The sequence below is a fragment of the Orycteropus afer genome, unplaced genomic scaffold, assembly GCF_000298275.1.
Source record: "Orycteropus afer afer isolate SDZICR_OR568_19922 unplaced genomic scaffold, OryAfe1.0 scaffold00185, whole genome shotgun sequence".
Classification (NCBI taxonomy): Eukaryota; Metazoa; Chordata; class Mammalia; order Tubulidentata; family Orycteropodidae; genus Orycteropus; species Orycteropus afer.
In genome coordinates this window covers 2805467-2820434 of record NW_006921772.1, presented here as the reverse complement: position 1 = coordinate 2820434, position 14968 = coordinate 2805467, and positions in this window count along the sequence as shown.

Genomic DNA, 14968 nt, shown 5'->3' with positions numbered 1-14968 from the left:
ATATGTTTACTTGTATTTTATTGACTGTGTAAAAGCTTTCAACTGTGTGGATCATAACAAATCATGGATAACTTTGAGAAGAATGGGAATTCCAGAACACTTAATTGTGCTCGTGTACATGGACCAGGAGGCTGTTGTTCGAACAGAACAAGGGGATACTGCATGGTTTAAAATCAGGAAAGGAACATGTTAGGATTGAATCCTTTCCTCATACTTATTCAATCTGTATGCTGAGCAAATAATTTGAGAAACTAGACTATATGAAGATGAGCATGGCATCAGAATTGGAGGAAGACTCATTAACAACCTGAGATATGCATACAACACAACCATACTTGTTGAAAGTGATGATGACATGAAGCACTGATGAAGACTGACGACTACAGGCTGCAGTATTGATTACACCTCAACATAAAAAAAACAAACACCCTCACAACTGGACCAATAAGCAACATCATGATAAATGGAGGAAAGATTGATATTGTCAAAGATTTCATATTACTTGCATCCACAGTCAACACCAATGGAAACAGCAGTCAAGAAATCAGACAAGATATTGCACTGGGCAAATCTGCTGCAAAAGACCTTTTTAAAGAGCGAAGATGTCTCCTTGAAGACTAGGGGGGGCTTAACCCAAGCCATGGTATTTTCAGTTACTTCATATACATGTAAGAACTGAACAATGAATAAGGAAGACCAAAGAAGAGCTGATGCTTTTGAGTTATAGTGTTGGCAAAGAATACTGAAAATACCATGGACTGCCAGAAGAACTAACAGATATGTCCTGAAAGAAGTACCGCCAGAATGCTCCTTGGAAGAGAGAATGGCTAGACTATGTCTCACCTACTTTGGTCATATTGTAGGGACCATTCCTTGGAGAAGGATATCATGCTTGGTAAAGTGGAGGGTCAGTGAGAAAGGGGAAGGCCTTCAATGAGATGGATTGATACAGTGGCTGCTATGATGGGCTTAGGTATAGCAAGGCTGCTGCAGGATCAGACACTGTTTTGTTCTGTTGTACATAGGGTAACTATGAGTTGCAGACAACTCGATGGCACCTAACAACAACAACATAAGTAAATATATGGGAAGACGTTGAGAGGGCATTGACTAGAAAAAACATTCCAGGTGGAAGAAACAGTAAGTAAAAGCCCATATTCAAGAACATTCTTATTATGTTCAAGAAACCTCTAGGAGTTCTGCATTGCTAATGTCGAAGAACAGTAGTGGTAGATGATATTAGAAAGGTAGTAGAGGTCTAGATTATGTGATCAAATGAGACATTGCAATGTTTATATTAAAGTCACAGAGTTTAAAAGGGGCCAACATGTCACAAATGTAAAAGGGGCCGGTCAGTAGTGCTGACTCCTGACATGTTCTCCAATACAGGTTCATGAGCTTTTCAAGTGGATAACAAATACAAGCAAATTGTTGTGGTTATATCCATGGATTAGAATCTAAAACCTGGTAATAGAGAACATAAGGATATAATGGAAGTGATAGTCATGAAAAATTCTTATATTTAATGGATTGGAACTCTTTGGGTTCTTCAAAATTTTGGATTTGTTGTTAATTAGTGTTACCAACACTAATTAACAAGGGTGATTCCAACTGATAGCAACCCCCATTGGGTTTCCAAGGCTATAAACTTTTACAGAAGCAGACTGTCTCCTCTATCTTCTTTGTAGTAGTTGCTGGATTTGAGCCACCAACCTTTTGACTAGCAGCCAAATGCCTTAACCACTGCACCACCAGGGCTCCTCAGTTAGTATTAAGCATCTGTAAATACAGGAGTTTGTTGTTAAAGAAAGCAATGCTTAAAATTGAATTTTGGAGAAGATATCATTACTAGTCCCCCACTCATCTATCAGTGTGTTGTTGTGTGGTGGTTTGCGTTTTGCTATGGTGCTGGAAGCTATGCTCCAAGTATTTCAAAACCAGCAGAGTAGATTTTAGTGGAGTTTCTAGATAAGACAGACTAGGAGGAAAGGCCTAGCAATCTGCTTCCAATAATTAGCCAGTGAAAATCCTATGGACAGCTATAGAAAGTGCTGGAGGGTAAGCCTCCTAGGTTGGAAGTCATTCAAAATGCATATTGACCTCAACAACGACTCAAGCATAGCAATGATCATGTGGATGGTTCCAGGCCTAGCAATGTTTCAATTTGTTGTACATAGAGGCACCATGAATCAGCACCCATTTGACAATAACTAACAACAATAACAACAATTACCATTCCTGGTAATAGCAACTTACAGAATATGAATGACACAATCCTGGATTTAGGAGTGAAGTTCATAGTTTGATTTGAGGATAATAAGTTTACTCCTGAGTGTTAGGTGTGCAGAATCATGGCTTAGGGAAATCAGAGAGAGGTTTGAAGTAAAAAAAGAAAACATTAACATGTAGCTGGAAAGATTGAGAGTGAATTGGGGCCAATGTATCCTCTTCCTGTGGCCCAGGAGCAAACAGAGTCACTATAGACAGGGTCAAATGCATTATCAGGTCTTTTTGATGGGAAAACTTCTTTCAGAGGGAAAGACAATAACTCATGAAGGCCATGGTTGTCTCTGTTAGTGGAGAATGTGATACAGTTTTGAAATGGAAAAAATACACCAGAGGAAGGTGACATGCTCAAGGAAAGAATCTGAAAATTGACTGTTCAAAATGAATACTAGCAGCCATCAGCAATGTCAATAGTTTTTCACATGATCTTGCTTCCACAGGCCCACCTTTCTCAGAAATAATTGCAAAGAAATACTACTGGTATGGCTTGTGCTATAAACATGGTTGTTAAATCTTTCAGTTGGGTGTATTTTCTCTCATACCCCTTTTAACTCCTAAACTACCCAGAAAGCAGTGTTGATCCAATAAATAGACCACATAATAATAATTATAATAGTTGACATAAGTCATGTCAAACATGAGGCCAAGAAATTATTAATTACCAGGTTTTATGTTTACAATAGCCAAAGAGCCAAAGGAGGAAGGGGGATGTTTTCAATCCCTGCAGTACAGATGAGGAAACTAAGGTTCAGAGAATTTAAGTAACGTGTCCTGTTCATAGCATTAGTCAGAGGTAGAACATCCAATATGTTTGACTCTAAAGCCTATACCTTTAACCTTTGTACTTTACTTTAAAACTCTACAAAATACAGTAAAAACAACCAAGAATGCAAAAGAATCATAATGCAAGAATCAGAGTGCTTATTACACAATGATTTGCACTTCCTTTGTGTTTAATCAGAATAAAGACAAGGTATTAAGTAAATAAAATACTCCCTAGGAAATTAGCAGGCAATTTGGTCTAACGTAGTTTTCCAAAATGTAACATTCAATATTTAAAAAAATCAAAGTCAACATTCTGATGGCATTATTTTAAGAGGCAATTTTGGCTGGCAATGTAGGCGTTTCTCTCATTTCTCTTTAGATATTGGTAACCTGTATTCTATCATCAATAGCTACACAGGATATATGGCAAAGAGATTTGGGTGATTCATTAAATGCAAAGCTTTGGCAGCACATATGGGGAAGTGTTTATAAAGCAGTTTGGGAAACAAGACTGCAACAAATTCAGGTTAATATTCTTCCCAGAACCTGCTGGTTTCCATCCAGATAGGGTTATAGACAGATGCTTCATTTTGGAAATGCTGAAAACACAGAGCTGCTATTCTTTGTTGCATCAGTTCAGACCTAATCTTCACTTAAAGTAGCAAGCCTAATTCGTTTTTTTTCCCCCAACAGTAAGTCATTGGGTGGGTAACTCTAGAACACAGCACATTATCAACAAAACAATAATTCGTATTTTACCTCAAGCTCTGAAATCAATATTTGGAACAGGGAATAAAGTGTCCATGCGCAAGCCATTAAGAAAACTGCCAATACAGGATTACTGACTGAAGCAGTATTAGTTGGAGTTTAAAATGTTCTTTTTATAAGGCAGAATCTGGACCCCATACTGTTCTTGACCCATAACTTTTGCCCAAAAATCAACTTTACTTCATGTTTTGGCTCCAAATTTTACCTCATGTTCTATGGGAGATTGCTATTATTTAAATTACATAAGCCACACTGAGTTTGCAAGGAGCTCTTTGTCACCCTCTTCATAGAACTAGCTGAATATTGGTCAAAGTTTAATAGGAAGAAAAAAAAGAAAGAAAGAAAAAGAAAACTCTCCTTCCTTTAAGACACTGGAGTAAAGAGAATTTGGGGAGAATGAGGAATTGCTGGACTTAAAACTTGCAGGCAGAGTTACTCTGCTGAGTTTTAAACCTCATTAACTCCTCTTGCTTTGCCCTCTGACCAAAGCTGGCCCAAGTAAGCTCCACCAAATCTGAGGAATGTCAAGTGTGTTGCCATCAGTCAGCATCCAGGAGGAGTGGCGGTCACTGCACAGGCCAGCCTCCTTTGGCACCAGTGGCAAGTCTGGTCATGAGACTAAACATAGCTCATAATGTTCTTGGAAGGCAGAGAAGAATCTTCTGGCTCCCAAAGGTGGTTGCCATGGGAGATAGAGGACATTTCTGGGGAAGCCATTTGCCCCACTGCCCTTCCAGAATAAGAGGCTGCTCCGGCTCGTCACACTGGGACAGTTATAAGAAACCACCATCACTGCTATCACGTCAGCTATGTACTGCAGATAGTTGTATATTCTGGTCATAATGCAGTAATGTGCCATCAACTCCCTGGGAGGCAAGCTAGTTCCTTTGTATCAGACACAATCATGAGCCATGAAAAAGTATTAGATCAAAAGTTGAAGGAGACACCAACGGCACAAGATCTTGGAAAGAGACCTTTAAAACAACCACTCCAACAACCTCATTACTGAGACCATAGCTTATGCCAAGCACAGTGCTAAATGTTTTGTATCAATTATTTAATTGAAGCTTCACACTAACCCTAGGAGGCAGGTATTTTTAGCCCCATTTTATAGCTTCATTGCTCACTTGTTGAAGTTTACAAGCTTTTTAGAAACAGCTTGACTGAAAACTGGCTAATGAGACTATCCCTCAGCTAACCAAAATTCTATTCACTGGAATCCCATACAGACATCTTAGGATTTCCAGGAGCACAGTCCCTGTGTGCGCCAGCTGGCCCTAGAGGCAGCCAACATTCTTTGGGCTGCACACCCGTGATGGGAAGCTGGAGTCCAGCCCTCTGCACAGCTGGCTTATGAGCAAGCCTTATTTTCCCCCTGGAACTTTGTCTGTCTGCAGGTTTATGATGCTCAGGACTTTTGTTAAATCCGGCTGGACTTTAAATGAGAATAATGCTTTGCACTTCTACCAGGCTTATTATCTGAAAGTATTAAAGGATTTTACAAATTATCTGAACCAGCCATCATCTCCCTCTCGTATAGGTATTTCAACTATTTTGGAAAAAGGTGAACAGAAATGCAGATTTAGAAATTTGGTTGATGGCCTTAAGAATCAGCCATCTGGAGGGTTGGTGGCTAACCCATTAATTTCTAGACAGTATGCAAGGTTAAATTGAAGCTTTGACAGCAAAGTTTGCTTTGTTTACCACATCAAAATCTATGACACAGAAATGATGCTATCCAAGCTGTATTCACCTTTCCTGCTGATTAAATAACTTCCACTGGGAGCAGAGAAGACAGCAATAGATGTAGCCAAAGCCTATACCCTGGAAAGTTTCACCTCACCATTTGCTTTGCATGAAAATGAATAAACTTGTCACATTTCACATGTACATGGATCAGAAATTTCTACATGAAAACTTTGTCATTGACATTGACCTCCTTAGTAATAAGAAACAGATTCTGAAGCTAAACTGTCTGATTTTGAATCTTAACTCACTGACTTTGTGTCTTGAGTAATTTACTCAAACTTTCTGTGCCTCAGTTTCCCCATGCATAAAATGGGAATGTTAAAAACAGTTCCTAAATCATAAGTTTGTCAGTGAGTATCAAAAGAGTTAATGTATCTAAATTGCTTATGACAGTACTTGCCCTATAGCAAGCTCTATGTAAGTGTCACCTACCATTATAATAATGAATATTAATGTCAAAAATCTCTATATCAAATAAACTGTACTGTAGCCTCAGTACTGTTTGTTACCTTCCCACATAATTTCAGAAAAGCATTTTATTTGCATGTAAATATTCTCCTTTACAATGGAACCAGGGAGAAAATCACTCATTCCAGTTTATAATGAGCACACTTGGGTTACCCAAATGGCATTTGTGTAGATTATCTTTTCAAGATGAATAAGTGAATTTACCTTCTGGAGAAAATTTTATCATGACTCACCATGTTAATATTCAAATTAAGTGAATCTATTAGTCTCCATTTACGTTTGTCTCTCCCTTAGCTCTGGTGGTGCAGTGCATAAGGTACTGGACTGCTAACCAGAAGATGGGTGATTCAATTCCACCAGCTGCTCCACAGAAGGAAGTTGGGGCAATCTACTTCCATAAAGATTTACTGCTTTGGAAACCCAGTGAGGGTCACTGTGAGTCAGAATCGCATTGATGGCAGTGAGGTTTTTGTGGGGTTTTTTTGTTTTGTTTTCTTCCTTAGCTTAATAAATTCATTTCTCTATGTCTACTAAAATAATTTTTACCAATTTTCCAGTATTTTTTTCCTTATTTTTTATTGGTCAGTTTCAAATAAAAATTTTATTTTCTCTGCCCATCTTTTCAAAGCTTGCCACTTTATTTTACCATCAGCATTGCATTTTCTCTTGGTTCAATACAGCTTTGTATTCAATAATATTTCCTGCTTTTTGCACTTCGATTCTCATATCTGACCTCACCATCCTATTTCCTTTCCTTTTCTCTCTTCATATTTTCTGGCTCATTTCCACAGGCTTTCAGTCCTACGTTATTTCTCCACCAGGAACTTTCTCCCCTGGGAACTTTGACATAAATCCTTAAAACTTTAATGTGTATTAATGATCATTCCATATATACCTCCTCTCCATTAGCCCTTGAAAAGTATTCCTTCACCTTGGCTTCTATTGGATGTGTAACACTCTAAACCATCTTAGGGAAAATTGACATTTTAAGGATAATTCAACCAATAGCATTGCTCCTCCACTATCCTAAATACAGCTTTGGGAATACTCCCATTTGGACCATATAAATCCCAATGTTTAATAAGGAGTTTCCTTATTCATTGCAAGTAGACACAGACAAGTACAGTTTATTCCCCAGAATGAGATGTGACTGACAGATAAATAGTACCCAGGAGGATGAATGACAAAAACAACAGAAAAAAAAAAAAATGGTCTTCACATATTCTGGCCAACCCATACAGCATTTTCTGAACAGTTCTAGAGCCATCAATGGGTCAGCACAGTTAGCAGAGCAGACTGCCAGAGAGCCAGATGTTGCTGTTGGAAACACATCAGCAACACCTCGTGCACAGGGCCATGGGTCTACATAAGAGAGAATCGATGGTAATAAACTTTGATCCCTTTATTACAGTCATTCAAATGACAATACTGAAGAATATTGTCATTTGGGGCTTTTCTTTTCTCCGTGGAGAACCTGCATCAGACAATGAATATTAGAAATAAAGAGATGCTAAATTCTTGATAAAATAAGAAAGAGACTGAGACAGAGAAAGACCAATTTTCATTATGCATTGAACATGCTTTTTTTTTCCCCCTCCTAGAATGAAATACATCTTGTTCTTTGAGTTCAATCATGATGCAGAGCCAATGCAACTCCAGTCTCTATTGGGAACATTTTCCTTGGCATCATTCTGCACATTTTGGATTAAACACTGCTCTTTCTGAACTGACAAAGAACTTAGGTAATGTCTTTTTTGTAAGAACTTAAAAAATATATTGGCAATGAAGCTAATTGCACTTCGAAAGTTCCCTTTTTCTAATAATCACAGAATAAACTAGATTATACATGACTGCAAAGAATCATTTTGTCTTAGTAAAGGTTTACTTTATACCCTATAAAGGTGTGTTTTTCTGTTGAAACTATTTATTGGTACTTGGAAATAAAAATCAACATCTTAAAAATTTTGCTAAAGAAAGATAAGAATCTGATTCATAACACAAGGGAATTTGTCTCAAAGAGGAACTGTTCTGTGAAAGCAGATACTGAGATAGCACAAACAGCTGTAGATTTCCCTTAAGAATGTCAGAGGTCTCATTCTATCTTTCCCACTTGCCACCAAATCAGGTCTCTTCTATCTGCCATTTAATGGAAAACCTCTATAAACAATTAGAAGTATCACTGGAAAAGAATACTCCCCACCATCTCCATCTCCGGACCATCTCCACCATGCTCCTGATGATTACCACCATTGTCATGGCCTGCAAGACATTCACTACAGCTGTCTCCACCATCAGCACTACTAGGCCATAGCCACCCATCTAAACATCACTACCACTGTTAGCACCACCATCACTATCACTGCTACAACCACCTTTCCTGCCACCATCACTACTACCATCAACAACATACTCTCCACTACCATTCCCACCATACCACCACCATCACCATCACTAACAACATAATGACCACCATCACTATCACCACCACTCTTCCTGTGGCATCACCACTATCACTGTCACCATTGCTATCACCATGACCATCACCATAATTACTACTATGACCACCAATGCTACTACCACAACCAACATCTTCTTCACCACCACTGCCACCAATACCACCATCAACACCATACTCATTATCACCAACATACCTACACTCCCCACTACCATCACCATCACTACCACCAACATCATCACCAAACATTGTTTTCTGGATTTTCTCCTTTTCATCTTATTTTGTAGGAATGTAGTGTGTTTTTTCAGGCCTAACTCCAATTCCATTTTTGTAAACACTTCATCCCAGCCAGAAGAGTACTCAGCTGTTTTGTATAAATTACATGCTCTTGAACACATATTTTAGCTCCAATTATCTGTTCAGAGTGTCATAACTTTTTTTTTTTTCCCCCAATAACAGGTATTCCACAGGAAGGAGAAGAAGATTAAATAAATAAAAGAAAAAAAAAATCATCATTCCATTCTTCACTCCCTGTTAGAATACCTAAAGGTAATAAAATTATAAGACATTGGGCAGTGGGAAGAAAACTGGGATATGATAATACAAATTCTAGTAATTTTGTCATCAAATAACTGAGAGTTGGTTGTATTTATTTGTATAACTTGTGTATCTTTACCCTTATTATTAAGTTCTGTGGATCTCTAGCAAGAAAATAATAATATGATGAAAAATGCAATTTAATCTCCAATTTAAAAAATAATGCTAAGAGATAGGGCAGTAGGCTAGAGCAATATATTCTTAATCAGGCTTTCACCACTGGTCCTAGAACAGACTTCCTCAGGGTAAAGACCAGAATAGAATTACAATAACTCATAGCTACTCATGTACCAGAAGGCTCTGGGACAAGTTAAGACATTGATTAAGAAAAGTTGTTGTTGTTGTTATGTGCCGTGGAGTCACACCCGACTCATAGTGACCCCTCCTTGGGTTTCCGAGGCAGTATCACTACCAAGTAGATTGCCCAACCTTCCTTCTGAGGCGTGGCTAATGGGTTTGAACCACCAACCTTCTGATTAGCAGTCAAGTGCCTTAGGGACTACGCAGATTTGTTTTCCCACAAAACGTTCTTCCTTCCTTCCTCCCTCCTTCCTTTCCTTTCTTTTTTTTTTTTATTTCCTTCTATCTCTCCCTTTCTCCCTGCCTTCTTCTTTCCTTTGTTTTCATAAAGTCTCTTTCTTGAATGTAATTTACATGGAAAGGAAAAAATATTGATGGTCTCTGATATTTTTTTCCTACCCTGTAACTCTAGGATTTCCTGTCATCTGTGGGCAGATTCTGTTTTTATAAATCCATTGCAATATGAATCACCATTCTAGCTGCAGAAAAGAAAGATTGCTGGAGGTACTTTATCTTAGACATGGCCTTATGGCTGCCCTTGCAAATTTTGTGAAATCTAATGGGATTACAGGGGCTAGATGGAGAGAGACTGTCAGCATCTCTCATATGCAATAATCGCAATAATTCTAAACAAGCTTTTGTCTTATTGCACAGCTGTCATCAGAGGAGTTCACATTTTCCTCCCCGCAGCATCTTCACAGACATGAATCACTCTGTAGAGCAGGAGCATAATGCAGGGGGAAAGTTCATATGTTACAGCCCAAAGACCTTAATCACTGAGGACATATAGTTTGATGGTCGCCTGGTTTTAGGAATTAAAGAGGAAGTTATTTGTTCCACTGCCAACTCTTTCCTAATAAACTTTGCCAACTGGAGTTCATCTACTCATTATCTGTTCAAACTGTTAAGATTAATTTCTTACCCAATGCAATCAGAAATAAAGTCTCATAGTGTGTTTCCTGGTTAATTTTGTGCCAGAAACATCATGATCTAATGAATGAAGTCCTGGCTTGAAAGCCAGGTTGACCTGATTCTTTTGCCAAATCTATCCCTGACTGACTCAGTCACTATTCTTGATGAAATGGGCTCAGCAGCACATTCTTTAGATCCTTGGATAAGCAATTAAATTGTTCTAACCTGAAATTCCTTATCTCTAAAATGAAGGTTGCCATGAAGCTATAATCTTCCATAGACGGAAGAAGTGTGTGAGTTCAACTGTCTTTTTCATGTCCGAGTATAATGAAGGAATAATTAGCTTTTTTCTTTACATATCTTTCATGTATACAAGAACTTACTGTTTCAGCAAAGTGCCTGTCATTGGGCTAAGTACCAGGTATACAAAGATGATCAAACACAGATATATATGATTGCATTGTGAAATTTATCATCTGGATTGGGAGACATAAATCAATAAAGTATCCACACAAAAAAAATTAAGATAAAACTTTAAAATTCAATGAAGAAAGAAAACATGGTGCCAAATGGAACTGGTGCACACTCTCCCCTCACAAGTACTCAGGCCACTATATGATTAAAAAAGAAAGATCACTGCCATCAAGTTGATTCTGACTCATAGTGACCCCCATTGGGTTTCCAAGGCTGTAAATCTACAGAGGTAGATTGCCTCATCTTCCTCCCACGGAGCAACTGGTAGGTTTGAACCTCTGACCTTCTGGTTAGCAGCCAAATGTCTTACCCACTACACTGCCAGAGCTCCTGACTCTATTATAGTAGGGCAGATTAAGACAAAGTTCCAGAAGGGAAGAAGTCTTAAGTTTGTAATGCTGCCATAATAGAAATACCATAAATGGATGCTTTAAGGAGCTGAAATGTATTTCCCCACAGTTTTGGAAGCTAAAAGTCCAAATAGGATCTTGGCTATGTCAATTCCTTCTGTAGGCCTCTCTCCTGGTTTCTGGTAACTGCTATCAGTCCTTGTCATTCCTTAGCATTTCTTTACATCTGTCTTCCCTCTTGTCTGTCTCTGTGCCTAGTCAGCTATTTTTATAACTCAGAAGTGATTAGCTTTAAGATCCATTCTACTCTGGTATACTTCATTAACATAACAAAAGAAAACCCCTATTTTCCAAATAGGTACATGGGTTAGAATTTCAGTACATAACTTGAGGGGACATAATTCATCCCTTAACAGAGGGGAACAAGAGAACAAGGTTGCTGTGGCTTGTGGAGGATCTGTGGCAGCTAAGCCAGAGTGAATGCTGTGCCACCCTTGCTGAACATACACAGATGCAAAAGCTGAGCTACAGCATCCCAGGAGCTGCTAAATAGTGAGGTATGACGTGCAGTCTTGTTAGCACACCTCTTGCAAAAGAGGTGGCAACTGTGTTACCATGCACTAAATAGCATCATATGATCACAGAAAATTGTCTCTGTGTACCTAACACACCAGTAGATAAGCCCTGAGGGCTTAGCATTGACTTGTTGTTGTTGTTGTTATGTGCCATCGAGTCTGCCCCGACTCATAGCGACCCTTCCTTGGGTTTCCGAGGCAGTATCACTACAGAAGTAGGATTGCCCAACCTTCCTTCCAAGGAGTGGCAGGTGGGTAAGCTTTACCAATGATAATTTGAGTTGTAACACTAAGAGTTGCTGCTGTTTGTTTTATTCTCTGTGTGACTTGTGAGCACAACATATGAAAAAGTGACATTGTCTTTCCTCAGATTATTAAGAATTCCATTTCTGGCTTTTTTTTTTTTTTTGGTAGTTCCATAATGTCTTATGATGGTTAACAGATGATTGTTATGCAAAATTATGGTTTCCTACTTTATCAACCCAGGAGCTCTGGTAGCATAGTGCCTAAGGCACTTGACTGCTAACCAGAAGGCTGGCGGTTCAAACCCACCAGCCACTCCTCAGAAGGAAGATGGAGCAATCTACTTCCATGGTGATACTGCCTCAGAAACCCAAGGAGGGATCACTATGAGTCGGGTCTGACTGGACAGCACATAACAACAACAACAACACCTTATCAACCCATGATATGCGCAACCAGTACTTGTTGAACTGAAGTGTGGAAACCAGGACCTACTACACCATGAATCTACTTGCCCTTTAGTCAATTGTGGGTGTTAGCATTGGCTCCAGATCATGCACACCACTAAATTGATTGTACAAAAGTTTTATTTCGTTCACATTCCCACACAAGTCATTCTGTCTGGATGCTTTTCATCCATCTCCCTGTTCTTTCCCCTTCCACGTGCACCTGAAACAACCAATGACTTGTTTAATAACCCATACCAAAACTAACCAAACCCAATGCCATAGAATCAATTCTAACTCATGGAATTGACTCCTTGTGTTACAGAGTAGAACTGCTCTATAAGATTTTTTTGGCTGTAATCTTTATAGAAACAGGTCACCAGGCCTTTCTTCTGTAGTGTCACCAGGCTCAGATTAGTTAAACACCAACCATTTGTGCCACCCAGGGACTTGACAACCCATCCCAAACCAATAAACTGCCATCAAGTTGATTTTGACTCATAGTAACACTATAGAACAGAGTAGAACTGCCCCATATGGTATCCAGTGCTATAATCTTTCTGGAAGCAGACTGCCATATCTTCCTCCTGCTGAGTGGCTATTGGGTTTAAACCATAAAACTTTTTGATTAGCATCCTAACACTTCAATCACTGTGCCACCAGGCCACTTTAACCCCCCATAGAAGGAAAGAAATGTAAATAGAGAACACTTACTGTTTTTCTACCCTCACTTCTGAGCATTTACCAATATGTCATATCAAGAGCAAAAGGGTTCTGTCTGTCTCCTCAGTCTGGCCCTCACTGTATTACCTCTAACTCAGATCTTTTTCTCTTCCCACTTAGTATCTGACTTGACCCCTCTCCAGTTCCAATCCCTCTGCTCATGCTTTATTCCACCTCCTCTTGATATGATTTCTAGCTGTAGTTGGCAAATCTCGCTATGCTGCCCCTTGCTGAAGACCGGCTCTCCTTCCATAGTGCAGTCTGCAGCTCCTTAACCCTCCCCATGCCCACAATTTCTCTCTCTCTGACCCCTTCTCCATCTTTTACCCAATTCCAGTAATCTAACTTCACAGCAGTTGAAGTCTTTTACACATTTTAGAGGATAAAAAGCTGTTTCTACTCTCCTGACTCATTTTTTTTTTTTTTAAAGCTGCATTGCTATGGAAGAAAGATATTAAAATTTAATACAATTGAGGAGTTCTGGTAAGATGGTGGAATAGGCAGAAAGACTGCACAGACTCTCTTCAACAAGGAAAAGGGGAACCAATTAACACAGATACAGAAGATAATACTGGACTTCTGAGCCTTGAAAGGAAGAATATAGAAGTGGACTAAACTCCAACTAACAGAAGAATTTGCATGAAAACACTAAAAAAGGAGACAGACAGAGCTGCGGTCTGGCAGCGATCCTGATGGCACAGACAGCTTGGATTTTGCTGAGTGGTGGTGGTAGGACCTAAGAATTAACCTAAAAATTGGCCCTGCCAGCCTGGGACCAAGTGGAGGACTGAGCTGGTAGCTAGGGAATAAAAGAGGAAGCAGGGAAGAGGAAGGTGGGCTGAGCTGTGAACTTTTATCTGTAGAGAGGGCACAGCCATTTTGAATGTTTACAAATGGCTTGACCATTTTGAATATTTAAAGAGAGAACATTCTCCCAGATTCCAGGGACTTAAGAACAGGCTCCACTTGCCAGAAACATTCCGGACCCTGACAACTGGAAAGGTTTGACATTCCCCTTGTTACTCTTAAACCCTACACCTTCTTGGTGAACTCACTCCTACCCACTTTCTGTCAGCAGGAATTCCATTCCAGTCTGTGTGCTCAGAGGGAGCCTGGATGCCCTGCCCTGCCCTGCCCCAATTTTTTTTCTGTTTTCTGTTTTTAGTTTATTTGTTACTGTCTGTTTTAAAACTACTATTATTATTATTATTATTACTTTTTTCCTTTTTACTATTATTCTTTATTCTTCCCCTCCCAGGTTCTAGTTTTCAGCTTTTTTTCTTTTCCCTATTCCTGATTGCAATTTTTTGTTTTCTTTCTCATGGTTAACTTTGTTGCATGTTTCCTTTTGTGTTTTTCCTATTTTTTTCTTCATTATTCTCTTTTGGAACCTTTTTTCTCTTACTGCCCTCTCCCCAGATATTGCAGGGTTTTTTTTCCTTCTTGTTCTTTTTCCATTCTTGCTTTTTTTAGTTACTGTTCCTGTGTGATTACACAGTGTCCTTTTTGTTCATTTCCTTTTACTTTTTTGATGGTTATTCAATTGTTAGTTTTGTCTAACTGAGTGGAAGACAGCAAATGTCCCAATATGACAAAACTAGGCCCACACCTCACCCAGTTTCACTTACTGAGTGAGAGCCACCACTTCCTTCTCCACCAACGGGCCAAAAATAAACAACCACCAAGAGAAACTGACTCACTGTTGGCTGCCCTTCACAGTTAATGGAGATCTAACTACAACAATGCCATGATGTCTTGGAGACAACAGACCATCACAGTCCACACAAAGAAGCAAAATAAAGTGGTAGAAACAAAGGAGCAGGATACAGACCCAGAACACATCCCTGAGGAAGAAAC